The sequence below is a fragment of the Coturnix japonica genome, chromosome 5 (genome assembly GCF_001577835.2).
Source record: "Coturnix japonica isolate 7356 chromosome 5, Coturnix japonica 2.1, whole genome shotgun sequence".
Lineage (NCBI taxonomy): Eukaryota > Metazoa > Chordata > Aves > Galliformes > Phasianidae > Coturnix > Coturnix japonica.
In genome coordinates this window covers 16,272,047-16,284,603 of record NC_029520.1, presented here as the reverse complement: position 1 = coordinate 16,284,603, position 12,557 = coordinate 16,272,047, and the positions used below count along the sequence as shown (strand labels likewise).

At 51.5% G+C, this 12,557-nt stretch overlaps 1 long non-coding RNA gene across 2 annotated transcripts; it reads left to right on the top strand.

The window, feature by feature from the left end:
- Positions 1-2,767: 2,767 nt before the first annotated feature.
- On the top strand, positions 2,768-8,652 carry LOC107314711. 2 transcript variants are annotated; one of them, XR_001555594.2, is made up of 3 exons: positions 2,768-3,825; positions 4,834-5,635; positions 8,281-8,652. It is a non-coding gene; the product is annotated as an uncharacterized LOC107314711 (long non-coding RNA). The 2 variants fall into 2 exon arrangements; XR_004307484.1 differs by having other exon boundaries at positions 4,834-8,652.
- The last annotated feature ends 3,905 nt before the right edge of the window (positions 8,653-12,557 follow it).

Genomic DNA, 12,557 nt, shown 5'->3' with positions numbered 1-12,557 from the left:
TGCACATTCGCACACTTGTGTAATTTATGTGCATGAATCCTTAAAGGCTGGCTTCAGTTTTGAGAAAACGGGAAGTTCCAGAACACAGAGAGTGAATGTGCCAGCATTCAGGAGGAGCAAATGAGATGAGTGGGTAATGAGGCTGACGAGCGAGATGGGAAAGCAGTGGGAAAGCTGAGCTGGGCTTGGTTAAAGCAGCGCCAGCACCAGTTGGGACAGCCTAACAGAGCTGATCTTGTCAGAACCAAGCCTTGCCTTACCCTTACTGATCTACTTGATAATGATGAGCCCTTAATAAACTCTCATCTGTTTTCAGATCGTTATTTATAGACATAAACTGCAGCTGAAAAGCTAAAAAAAAAAAATAAAAAAGACTTTTCTGAAGACTGCCTGAAGCCAAATAAATCATCAGGTCTTATGCAAAATCAAAGCAGGAAGTTGGAAAAATGGTGAGGTGATACCTACAAAAGTGAGTCTCCATCCGTGCCTGCTAACCATTGCAGCAGCTGAACAGAAGGAACGGGTTCAGCCTGTGGGAGCACGGCTGGGCCGACTTGGTCTGAGTTTCAGCAGCTCCTGAGACAAAGAAAGAAATGGCTCTTGAGAAAGGAAGCCTTGAAGGCACTCCATGGGCAGCAGGGATGGTGGTTTATCGGGGGCTTTGGCACAGGGTTAGGGGCTGTGGGACACGGTGGCTGGGATGGCTGATGGCTGATGCTGTCTTCCAGGCCAATTTCAGTGAGTTCAGTTATCTGGGTTTGGCTACCACCTGGTTAGGCTTTGTGGTAGGTGGAAGAATTAAAATAGGCTCTGCAAGTTTCCACTCTCCTTCTGAAACAAGCTTTTCCTGTTCTAAAGTAAAGGAAACTTAATAAATTCATTCTCAGGGAAACTGCCCTGATGGCAGCTCCAGGCCAACGCTCTCCTGCAGGAAGCCAGCTCGGTGTGGCTGGAGCACGCACAGGGAGAGGTTGGGCTGGTTGTGGCACAAGGAAATCGCTTCTTCCTTGCGAATCTGGTGATTCAGAAGGCAAGCTTGAGATGTCAGACATGCTCAGGCGGCCTGAAGCTACCCGGCGTTAGCACATAACCTTATGAACTCATCTGTGCCTTTTTCTGAAGCATCTCAGCTCGATCCTTTTGGGAAATGATTAGAGCTCGGTGAACTAGGAGGCAGCCCTTCCAGCTGAGCCTATAAACACAAAGTGTAGCCTAGGAGAGATGTGAGGCTCGCTTCTCCCCCATGTTACATTTCTCACAGCCTTGGGACTGCTGAACGCCTCCTGGTGCCACGGCCCTTGATGCACAGCTGCTGGAGGATGTGATGTGTGAGGCCTCCTGCAGATCATCTTAGAAAGCTGTTGCAAATGGCAACGCTTTCTGTAAGCTGTTAAAAAGAAGAAAAACCCCACAAAGCTCTGCCACCTCCGATGGATCAGACTCTTGATTTCCGAAGCAGAGCCGGGGAGGTGCTGTTTCCTGGCATCTGCCCAGCTCCGTGCCATGGCTGTGACCCATGAGTGGAGGTGCTGCTTTCCCAGGCAGCGTGGTCACACCACCCGCAGCAGGCAAGGCCCTTTCCTCATGTGCTCACACCGTGTCCTAAATACCTCCCTCCTCTCGTGGGCTGAGGATAACAAGTGCTGTCAGCCACTCAGGTCTGACAAGCGTTCAAAGCAAGGATCTAAATACCTGAATGAACCCCTCCAAGGCTGTGCGCTGTTAATGAAGCATCCTGTGAATGAAGGCTGAGCTGTTCGCCAAGTGCCAGCGTTACCTGCAGACCGGTCCCCTCTCTGATTGTTCACCTCGCCCTTACACAAGCGAGCTGCTCCACCCAGCTGCCCCGCTCTTGCACAAGCCTCATTACCCGCCGGGTTTTACCGTGGGAATCCAGATACACCAACCCAGGTGAATGAAACCCGGTGAGCACGGGCTCCCATTGCCAGCTCACACCAACCTTCCTGCCAGCACCCTGCAAAAAGCCCAAATCCTGACAGAGTTTTCCCCTCTGAAAGGGGAAGCCTGCAGCAATGCGTCCTTCTGCTGCTCACCCCTTCTCTGCCTCCAGCATCCACAGGCTGAGCATTGCTGATACCGAAGCTGTCCCAGCTTAAAGGACTGAAAGGGAAGCGGGATGGAAAGGAATGTGCTCATTATGCAATGTGACCCAAAGGAAAATAATATGTGTGATAATATTTTGCCTTTGCTTGGGGCAGAAACTAAACAGAATGGCACGACGCTGGGAAGAACCATTGGTCTCTACTCTTTGTGAGCTGTTAAAGGACCATCCTGCAAAGCAGAAAGAAGTCTTTAGCAGTAAGGGTGGTGAGGCACTGGCACAGGTTGCCCAGGGAGACATCCAAGGTCAGGCTGGAAGGGGCTCTGAGCACCTGATCTAGTGTAGGTGTCCCTGCTCACTGCAGGGAACTGGGCCAGATGGCCCTTAAGGATCCCTTCCAACTCAAACGATCCTGTGATTCTATGATTCTATGAAATGCAGCTGTTGCACAGTTGCCCAGCTTTTAGGGGGAAAAGAGGGGTTCGCTGCTGCGATTTGGCCTTGGCTGACAGAGGGAAGTTCACACTTGCAGGCAAAAACCTGAGGTCAGGAGAGCAGGAGCACAAGTTGGCCATGTGCACCCAGCCACTGTGTTGGGGAAAACCAGTGCGTGGGCTGAGGGAAAGGCTGCAAGATGTTCTCCCCTCCCTCCCTTTTTTTTTTCCTAATTTCACCCAATTACGTAGTCTTCCTTCTCCCTTTCACGCTCCTGGCTTAAGGCGCATTTGGAAGTCTTTGAAACGCCTGGACGGAAAGAGGAGGAGTGGGTGCAGAATTAGTGTCAGTGCCACGAACAGTGAAAACACCTCAAGTGGGAGATGGGCTATAACTTGTTGGAAGAGGCAGAAAGGTCGCACGGCGCTGCTGTGCACGAGTGAATAGTTCAAGGCATTTTGATGCAGAGAAAAACCAATTAAGATACAACCACTGCTGACATTCCCCTGAGCCGTTTCATCTCTCACCGCTTCAAAAAAGCAAGGAAAAACAAATTACGTCCTTTCAATCCCAGATTTATATAGGATGAGTTGTTGCTTAGCCTATGAAAAGATCAAAAAGGAGATCTTGGAAAGAAAGATCACCTACAAAGGATGCCGGACTATTATTACACACAGACGCAAATAGGTTTAATAAGCACGGTTCAGGTCAAAATGTAGACAAGTGCAGTGTGTGCAGCAAAGTGCGAACGAGGGCTGCTTTCTCAGGCATTTCACAGCTGGCAGTAGGAGAGTAAAGCACAGTGCTGAGGTTTTGGCTGCAGCTGCAACACTGGTGGAGCTCAGTGGGCTGCAAATCGTTGGGGCTGCGGGATGGATGGGAGCTCCTGCCTGAGCTAAAGGGGTGGTGGAGGCAGGGGACAGGGCCGGGGCACCGTGTCACCTCCTGCTGTGGGCTCTGGAGGTGTCCCACTTCTTTGGAGGCTGAGCCGATTCCTAACACTGAGCAAGGTGGAGATCGCTGCATGGGTTTTGCTGGCCATGGCTTTAGAGCAGCCCTCCTGCATCTGCAGGGACAAAGGGGGCAGATGGGGAGGAAGAGGAGGAGGTCGAAGAGGAGGAAGGTGATGATGAGCAGGCGAGGCTGCCCGGCCTTTCTCCCCGACCACCCGGAGCTGCTTTCAAAGCGAGCCCCGGTGAAGCCGTGGGGTTGAGGCGAAGCAAACAGACGCCGTAATTGAGCTGCGCACTGTCTCATCTCCGCGGCGAGTTGCAAAATGTGCCGCCTACCTCCCTCGTCAGCCAGCTTTAATTGGCTTTAATGAAGAGGTAATTATGTGATTTCAATTTTTAATTAAAGGGGGTGGTGGGGTGGGGAGGGGGGCCGGCCCCCTGCGAGCGTGGCCCTGAGGCAGTGCCAGGGAGTGCGGTGGGTGTCGGGGGGCTCCACCCAGCCCCGCTCAGGGGGTGCGGGGGGAGCGGATGGGAGCCGGCTGCCTCTGGACACGCCACCGGGGCTTTCGGATCCAGCCCTGGCGCCCCAGGCGAGCTGTGGTGTCGGAGGCAGAACATCAAAGGGGCAGCGAACGGCTGAGGGAAAAGAACCCAACCAAAAATCCCTGCAGAGCCAAACCGATGCCTCCCCACACACGGCACATCCCAGAAACATCTGAGTGAAACGCGGGCTGGCTGCTGCTAGGGGAGGAGCCGCAAGCCCGCAGCAACAGGATCCCATGATGCCCACACATCTCGCTCTGCCCCACACCATGCCATCAGGGCAGCCAGGAGGGTCTTGTGCCTCTATGAGAGGCATGAAGACCTTATGGCCTCCTGCAGCCCTCCATCCTGGGCCTTGCAACCCAGGTCTCTTCTTCTTCCTGCAACTGGAGCCACCTCGAGCAGCTGCACAACTAACCCCATGGCCAAGCATTGCCCCCCGCCTTGATTTGGGGGTTTTCCTTGCACACAGTCTCTCTACAGGTGATTTCCGTGGCTCCCATTAGTGTGCCACGTCCCCTGCCCAGGCTGGTGGCTCCCCAACATGTACCTGGGATGGTCACACGTGGAACAGTGAAAAATAAAATGGGAAAAGGGGAAGGGAGGGGAATAAAAAGGAAAGGAAGCGAGGTCCAAGGTCTCCTTCTGAGCAATGATTGATTCAGTTGCTTGGCAAACATAGCTGAGCCACATTGCAGGCTGCACTTGGGAGGGCTGAGTCACACTATGCTGCTTGCCCGGCTGTGTGCCCGATGGGCCAGTGTGCTTCCTAGAGCCAAGAAGTGAAACATGCTCTTTTTTCTTTCTTTCTTTTTTTTTTTTTTTTTTTTTCAAACAAAGCCTGAACGGAAGCAACGTGCGAGAGCTGGGCCAGATCCAGCAGCCTCCACCCTCAGAAGGGTGGGGCAGATAAAAGCTCTTCTGGCTTTCCTCTCCGCCTGTCACTGCCTCCCACAGAGCTCATCAGCCCCATACCCCCATTTCCTATTGATTGCAGCCTCAGCGCCTGCCCTGAATTTGCTATAGTGGATGGGCCAATGGGTCTGGCATCCTGTACCCCACAGTTTGCCAATCCGGGCATCATCCAGGGTAGCCGTCATCATCTGCATCCTCATCCTGGTGCCCCTCTTGGGATACCCAAGTTCTCACCCCATGTGGCCACCACAATGATGTGACACATCCCAGGCTCCTGACAGTGATGCCCCCTGTGCGCCTTCACAAAAATAAGGTATTTCTGGGATAAGACATGGCCTAGTAGCACTCCCAGCCCTGGAAGTACGTCATGTTGAGGGTGAAGGTGCTGCTAAATAAAGGGACTTTTTCATGGGATAAAACAACCTCCTCCCTCGGTGGTGCCACCATGGTGTGGCTGCAGTGACTCAGTGGGCACACATTGCGTGGGAAGGTGTTTCTCCTCCATGGCAACAAAACATTCAGGGTATGGATCTGCTGGAGTGGATTGCCCTTTCCTGAATAATCATGACATAATTGCCAATTGAGGAGGCTATGTCAGGGCTGTATCAAAAAGTCCCGCACGAAGGAGAAGCACTGATTGGTGATAAGTGGCAAGTGAAGGTTGAAGTCCCCGAAGAAAAAAAATGGGTTTCCGGCAGCAGGTGTGATCCTTCCAGGCCTCTGGAGGGTAAGTGAAGGAGAAGCAGCTGAGTCACCACAGATAAGGGGCAGGCTCCTTCTCTTATCGGCTATGGGTGTACAGGCAGGGCTGAGCTGAGGGCTTGTCACTCTGCAAAGAAATGTGCTCATAGGGCGGCCAGACCCTAACACCCAGCACCAGGGACACCGTGCTGCCCACCCAGGGCACTGGGACCAAACCTGTGTTGCTATTGCCCCATGGGACACCGGGTTTCTCTTGGCACTGGCAAAGCACAGCCCTTGCTGCTGACTGCTGGCAGAGCCACGAGCCACATGGTGCTAATTGATGGGTGGTTAAATGAATCCTGAATGGCAGAGCTCCACCAAGCACCTGTGGCCATCATCATGCGTGGGAGATGGTGCTTGTCAAGAAGGGAAGGCCGGGATTAGGGACTGAGCCATTCTGGCAGTAGTAGGTGGGGGGAAAAAGGGGAAGGAGGGAGATGGGCACACTGAAAGCTGGCACTTCTCCTCCTGCCTTTGAGCAGCTCTGCTCCTCAGGGTCTCCAGGGGACATTGGCCATGAAGCCTGCTGCCCTGGGCTGGTGGGGTTAAGTGCCAGGAGCTTTGGCTTCGTTTGGCACTATTTCTGAAAATGAATGGTTTGCTCTCTCATTTACTCCTTTTTGGCCACCTCTAAGCAGGACAAACAAACACACGTGTTTGTGAAGGGGTGTCCAAGCTCTGTCCATGCCCAGAACACCCTGTCCTACCCGTGCTGGTACTTGCATCAAAAGCCATGACATTTTAGCTCCGTGTCCCACCCGGCCACCCGCACCCAGCCGCAGCCTTCGCCACTGCTGATGCAAGCCTGAGTGTTCATTTCTGGGGAAGGTTGTCCAATTATGGGAAATCCGTCCAGTTCTGTGACTTTGACTCTTGCCCCATTAAAGCTGAAGGAATGCCTGAGTCATTCCGACGCCTGCCAAGAGCCTTAACTCTTTTTTCTCCACCCGGAGTTTCTTTCCCAGCTCCGAGGCTTGGCAGCCTGTGGGATCGGCGTGTTGGTATTGCTCTCTGATCTGAGTAGGAGCACAATAGTTACAATCTTCAATAATAACAACAACAGTGACCTAACAATAATGTAGACAACATAATTAATAACCATAATAATTCAATTAATTGTTGAATATTAAAGCTAAGGGATTTGCAGTATTGTATTCCTACTGCCGGAACCCCCTCTGGTTACAGTGGCCCTGGAAAAGCTTGGATTAAACTCACTGCAGGCTGAGTAGAACTGGCTCAGTTCTACTCTATGAGTGTCACCCTAAAGGAAACCTCTTTTCAAGGAAGCTGGTAACTGGGGGTTAACTGCTAGGCTTTTGGCCCAGTAAGTTGGAGCACTCAGAGGCTCAGCATTAGGACTTTTTCAGGACATTGCACAGTTTGTGTGTTTAAAGCTGGTCTAAGGTGTCACTTTCTGCACCAGGTGTCAGATCCCATCCTGTCATCCACTCCATACAGGCTACAGTTTCCCACCCATTACACAGCTGTGTGAAATGAGGGCTGTGTGGAGTGCAGTGTTGCAATCACAGCTCACCACTGATTTTTGCAGCCCCCAGCACTGAGCCCACCCCAGCACAGCCGCAGAGCCGGGGCTGTGACGTGCCCTGAGCTACCTCCTGCAAATATTTGTCAAGGTGGAGCCGGGTGTTCAAACACAAGAGGATCTGAGTAACCGACAGGAAGAAAAAACAGATCCAGCTTTCACAAGGTAGCTCCATTGGGAGCTATTAGCTGGGGCGGTGGGAAGCCAGCAGGCTACGCAGCTGGGGCAGGTGAGCTTTGGGAAAGTCAAACAAAGTCAGGGGAAGTACATATCTCTGATGATCCTTTTTCTTTTTCTCCCATGGTTCAAGTTGCTCAGAGAAGCTGTTGGTGCCCCAGCTCTGGAGGTGCTGAAGGCCAGGTTGGATGAGGCCCTGGGTAGCCTGAGCTGGTAGGGAACAGCCCTGATCATGACAGGAGACTGGAACTGGGTGGGTTTTGACATCCCTTCCAAGCCAAGCCATTCCATGATTTTCTTGAAGCTACTAAAGTTGATGAGCATATATAAATATATATATGAGAAAGAGAGATAGCTGGCAATAATGTGCTTGAGAGTTTGGTTTGGGATTACTCCTCAGCCTGGCTGGAGATGGGAAATAACCCAAATCTTGGCAGTTACATGACCTCATCATCCTTCCCCCGCCTCGCATTTGCTGATCTTTTGGTGAGGCGATCTGGCAACTGTTCTCAGTGTTTACCCATAAAGTTTACTCACTGATGATTCAAAAAAATGAGGAAAAAAAAATAAAGCCCAAAAATGGAACAAAGCTCAGCCCATGAGTGGGACAGCTGGGAGGGGGCTTGGGGCACACACAGCCGTCAGTGCTGGCTGTGCTGAAAGCCCCAAGGAGCACGTCTCACCCTTCCTCATCCCTGCCATGAGGTTTGCAATGAGGTCTGTCATGTCCATATGACCTCAGCGTGTCGGTGTGGCTGTGGGTGGCACAGCAGGGACCTGCAGGGAAATGGGACACATTCGGGGTTGTTTCAGCACCTCTGCTTGGCCACTGAGTTTGGCATGTTTGCAGTTGTCTCTACACCAGAGAATAAATTTGTAATACACAACAAATTATGTCCCACTCACAGTTGTTGGCCGAAGCCACCCATAGGATCTCCTATGAGAAGCATCTCTACACACAGATGAAAACAGGCAAAGATGACTCAAAGCCACTTTACTGGCTGCAGAAAAGGGGCAGGGTGCCTGGAGTGGTGATCTACAATTCACTGTGTTGCTGCGAGGCCTGGCTCTTCATGGTCTCTAGTAAATACTATCACTGCAGCACAGCAGGGTAATAAAAGGTGAACTGACAGCACAACGGGCAGCTGCAGCCTGACTGGCACCATGTGGGACTGCTGCAGACTTAATGTGCACAGAGTACGTCAACGTCAATCAGGGCTGAGGTCTCTGACATTTATTACCGTTGCCACAAAATAAAGATTGCACAAATATTTATGCTATCAGGATGGGGTTTGGGAATGTCCTGCCTTGTTAAAATCATGAGCTGTAGCCCAAAGCATCTCCTGGGCTCACTGGGTGACCAAATGTCCAGGGCACTCCAGTAAATGCAGTGTATTTCAGGGCAAGCCATCAGTCTTCCCACGTCCTCAACCGTTTTGGCTCTCACTGAAGGAGAAGCAGTGGGTCACATCCTGTCCCATGGCAGCCAGGGCGGTGTGCTAACCTATTGGCACAGATTAATGTCTCAAAGTATTCAGGTCTCACATGGGATAAGACCCATGGATCTGAGCATTTGGTGAGATCCATGCAAAATGACCAGTGCTCAAGAGACCAGGAAATGTGAGCCTCTTTTTTAAACCTTCTTACTTTTGTACCCAGACTAAACACCGGCATGATGTCCAGATGTGCAGCATGTGCTCCACACAGGGTCACAGAATCATGCAGTCAATAGGACTGGAAAAGACCACTAAGAACATCAAGTCCAGTCCCCAGCCCATCCCCACCATGCCCACTGAGCCACATCCCTCAGTGCCACATCTCCACTGTTCTTGAACAGGGATGATGACTCCACCTCTTCCCTGGGCAGCTGTGCCAGTGCCTCAACACTCTTTCTGAGACGAAACTTTCCTTAATATCCAACCCGAATCTCTGCTGGCGCAACTTGAGGCCCCGACCTCTCATCCTATCACTAAATTACTCAGTGTGTCACGGATGGGGAGACAACTTCTGGGCAGAAGCAAACATGCACACACATCTGTAACCGCTGCATTGACCCAACGTGCCCGTGTGGGTTCAGTGCTCATGCCCTTGTATGGCTGCAGCACTGGGAGCCCGGTGAAGGACCGGCTTCCTGGAGATGACTCCTTCTGCCCCCGGCCCCTCACGATGCTTTCATGACGGTGTGTAGCAGTTTACAGCACACAGCGGCAACACACTGAGTCAGTGGGATGAAACATGTTCAAGCTGCTTTGGAAAAAGGAGTCTTAGTCAGATAAATATTAGTAAATTGAGCAACTGGGGCTACGTGATATTGCTGATTAATACATGGCTTGCGTACGGCATGCAAAACTCTGGCAGACTGAGGAAAGATGCTTCCGCTGCTGCCCTTGTTTAAGTTAGCCCCAAACCAGCTGAAAAGCTCCAGCCCTGCTGCATTTCATTTACTGTAATCATTAAACAAACAGCCTTGGTGGCCTCCATCTGTCTTTTTGAGACAATCCCAAGTGAGGTGCCCCAGGACAAAAGCATCTGCCCCTGCCTCGCCCAGCTCTGCCCTGAGACCTGAGCTGCTCTGCCCAGGCTGATGGCACCGCTTGGGCCAGGATGTTCGTGAGGGTGGAGGATGATAACAAACCATAACCCTAAATTTCACAGTGTACTTGAGGAATACGCACATTACATGATACACTCACACATGTACATTACATTATACACTCACACATGTATATATATATATAAAGGGACATGAAAATGTGAAGAAAAAAAAAGAAAAAAAAAAAGGAAAAATATATGTGAAAAGCATGACAAAATGCCATTCCTCACTGCTGTTTCTCCAGCTCCACACTCCCAGTTCGCAGCTATTCTGTGTGTTGCTCCTTTTAATCCAGGATTTCAAGGGACCTGATGCTCACTAATCTATTGCTATGGGTGACTGTGGGTACAGCCGCCCTCTGACACAAGCAATGAAACTCGGAAGGCAGCAGTTTACGAGGCGAGAGCGTATGTTTCCCCATTACTAATCGACTTCAGCTGGCAGGATTACAACCTCAAGCCTGTAAGCAGGCTTTTCTTCTCCTACAGATGTCAGGTTTAAAGGAAAGGAAATCATTAAGATTAAAAAAAACCATGTATATAAAATCATATGGCCTCAATTCTCCACTTCCTGCTGGGGTAATGCTGGCTGAAGCTGTTGTCCTTGCCCAGCACAGACCCATCACAGGGGATGCGCACATCACTATGATCACAGCAACTAAATAGCAACAGGAAAAATAACATTACAGCAGTGGAAACGCTTATAGCATGCAGGGCGTGAGCAAGGGGTGATGTGTCTGATGGGAGCCCCATATCCCCAGGGGGGAGATGTTGGGCTGGGTTGGGCTGAATGCATCACTACCACCCGCTGGAGACCCCATTGCAGGGTGTGTGGGGAGAGCTGCAGAGGAGAAAAATCACCATCTTCTCATTCAAAAAAAGATTATATTTTTCATTTTTCTTGGTGTGAGACCTGAATGCAGCATCCTTTCCAGAGCCGCCCATATAGCTGCTGTGCTGTCACCATGACTTGTGTAACTAAGGCAACCCGCTTCTGCCTGCGGGAGGATACACAAACCCAAATAACTGAAACGATGACCAAACCCCAGTTCTGGAGCATGCACTGCACCATGGCACACAGCAACAAGGCCTCTTGTAGGTTGGGAGACGGGTGCTGCAGAGGGAGGTGGCAGCACCCTGCTGGGCTCTGCAGGTGGGAGGTGGATGTGGATGCTGCTTCAATTCTGTTTTATTCTAGGAAGGGACACCCACGTGTAGTCAAACTGTGCTTGGGAACATCACACATCCCAGATGCTGGTGCCAAGAGCTGTTAACTCCTCATCAATTCCTCAACTGATTCATTAACGCCTATTATCTTAAAGGCAATGCAGACACTTTTCTCCTTTTCCTAAGCTGAGCTGCCTACACATTCCCCTGACAACATATCTTTTTAATAGCAGTGCTCTGAGTTCAGTACTATGACACGCTGACAGTTCTGTGTTCCTCAGTATGATGGATCAGTGCAGATCACCCTGATGAAAGCCAGAGCAGGAAGACGAACCCCAAAAGGAGGCTGCAGACCCCCAGCCGCAGGTGTGAGCCTCACTGAAAAGCAGATTTTGCTTTGCACCGGACCGTTTGAAGCAAGGTGTGCACAGACATGCTGTGTCCCGTAGCTTTCCAGACCCGGGGCCTTCCTGCAGCTGTTCCTTCTAGCTCTCCTTTTTCCTGCCAGATTGCTCTGTTTGAAGCGGTGTCCCATTTCCTGTGCACAAAGACCCTCCCCTGCTGCATTTTGGACCCCTTTTTAGAACAATATAATAATAATAATAACGAAAACTCAGCTTAGGCTCTATCTCTGGTCCAACCACCTCAGATCCCTCACTCTTACATGGTCTTTTGGGCAGGAATTTTGACATTTCAGTGGCCAGAGTAGCATTTGTCCAGATAATGTCAATCTGAGCCATTCTCTTGGAAAGGTATAGCTAAATCTTGCTAAAGCTAGATAAATCGGTTGCTGTTGGCTATGGTGCTGGATCAGGCAAAACAGTGTTGTTAAGAGTGGCAAAATCAGCAGTGCATAAAGGAAGGGATGCCAGTGCTGCTGGGTGCCACCTCCTGATGCCAGTGTCCTCATGGCAGTGGTCAATGGCCAGGCCCTAGGAAATAATGGAACCGACCCTGGAAAGCGGGTCAAGGGGAAGAAAATGGGGTAAATGCAGTGTCTGTGGGGGACAATGAGAACGATAAGGTTGGGCAGTACTGGTGCAGAGCTGGGTACGTGGGGTCCCCAGGGAGGTCGTGAGGGAAGGCTTCACGGTGATGCTGCACGGGTGTGGAGCTGAAGTGAAAGGACTTGGCCAGGACCCGAATTAGAGGCTGGGGGTCCTAATCAGGCATCTGCGGGGCTCCTGAGAAGGGGGGAGATGGCACTGGGGCTGAGCACGCTTCGGAGAAGAGGTAAGCTGCAAGGTGAGGTCCATCGTGGAAACACAACGGGCGCACAGGCACGAACGTACCGCGAGGCCGGCGTCCAACACCCTACAGATCGGGCTCGGCTCCCGCGTGGGTCCCAACCCGGCGGGGCGGAGCGGAATTCACACCGCGGCCGGGGGCGGGCGGGAGGCGGAGCGGCGAGGGGGCGGCGGGCTGA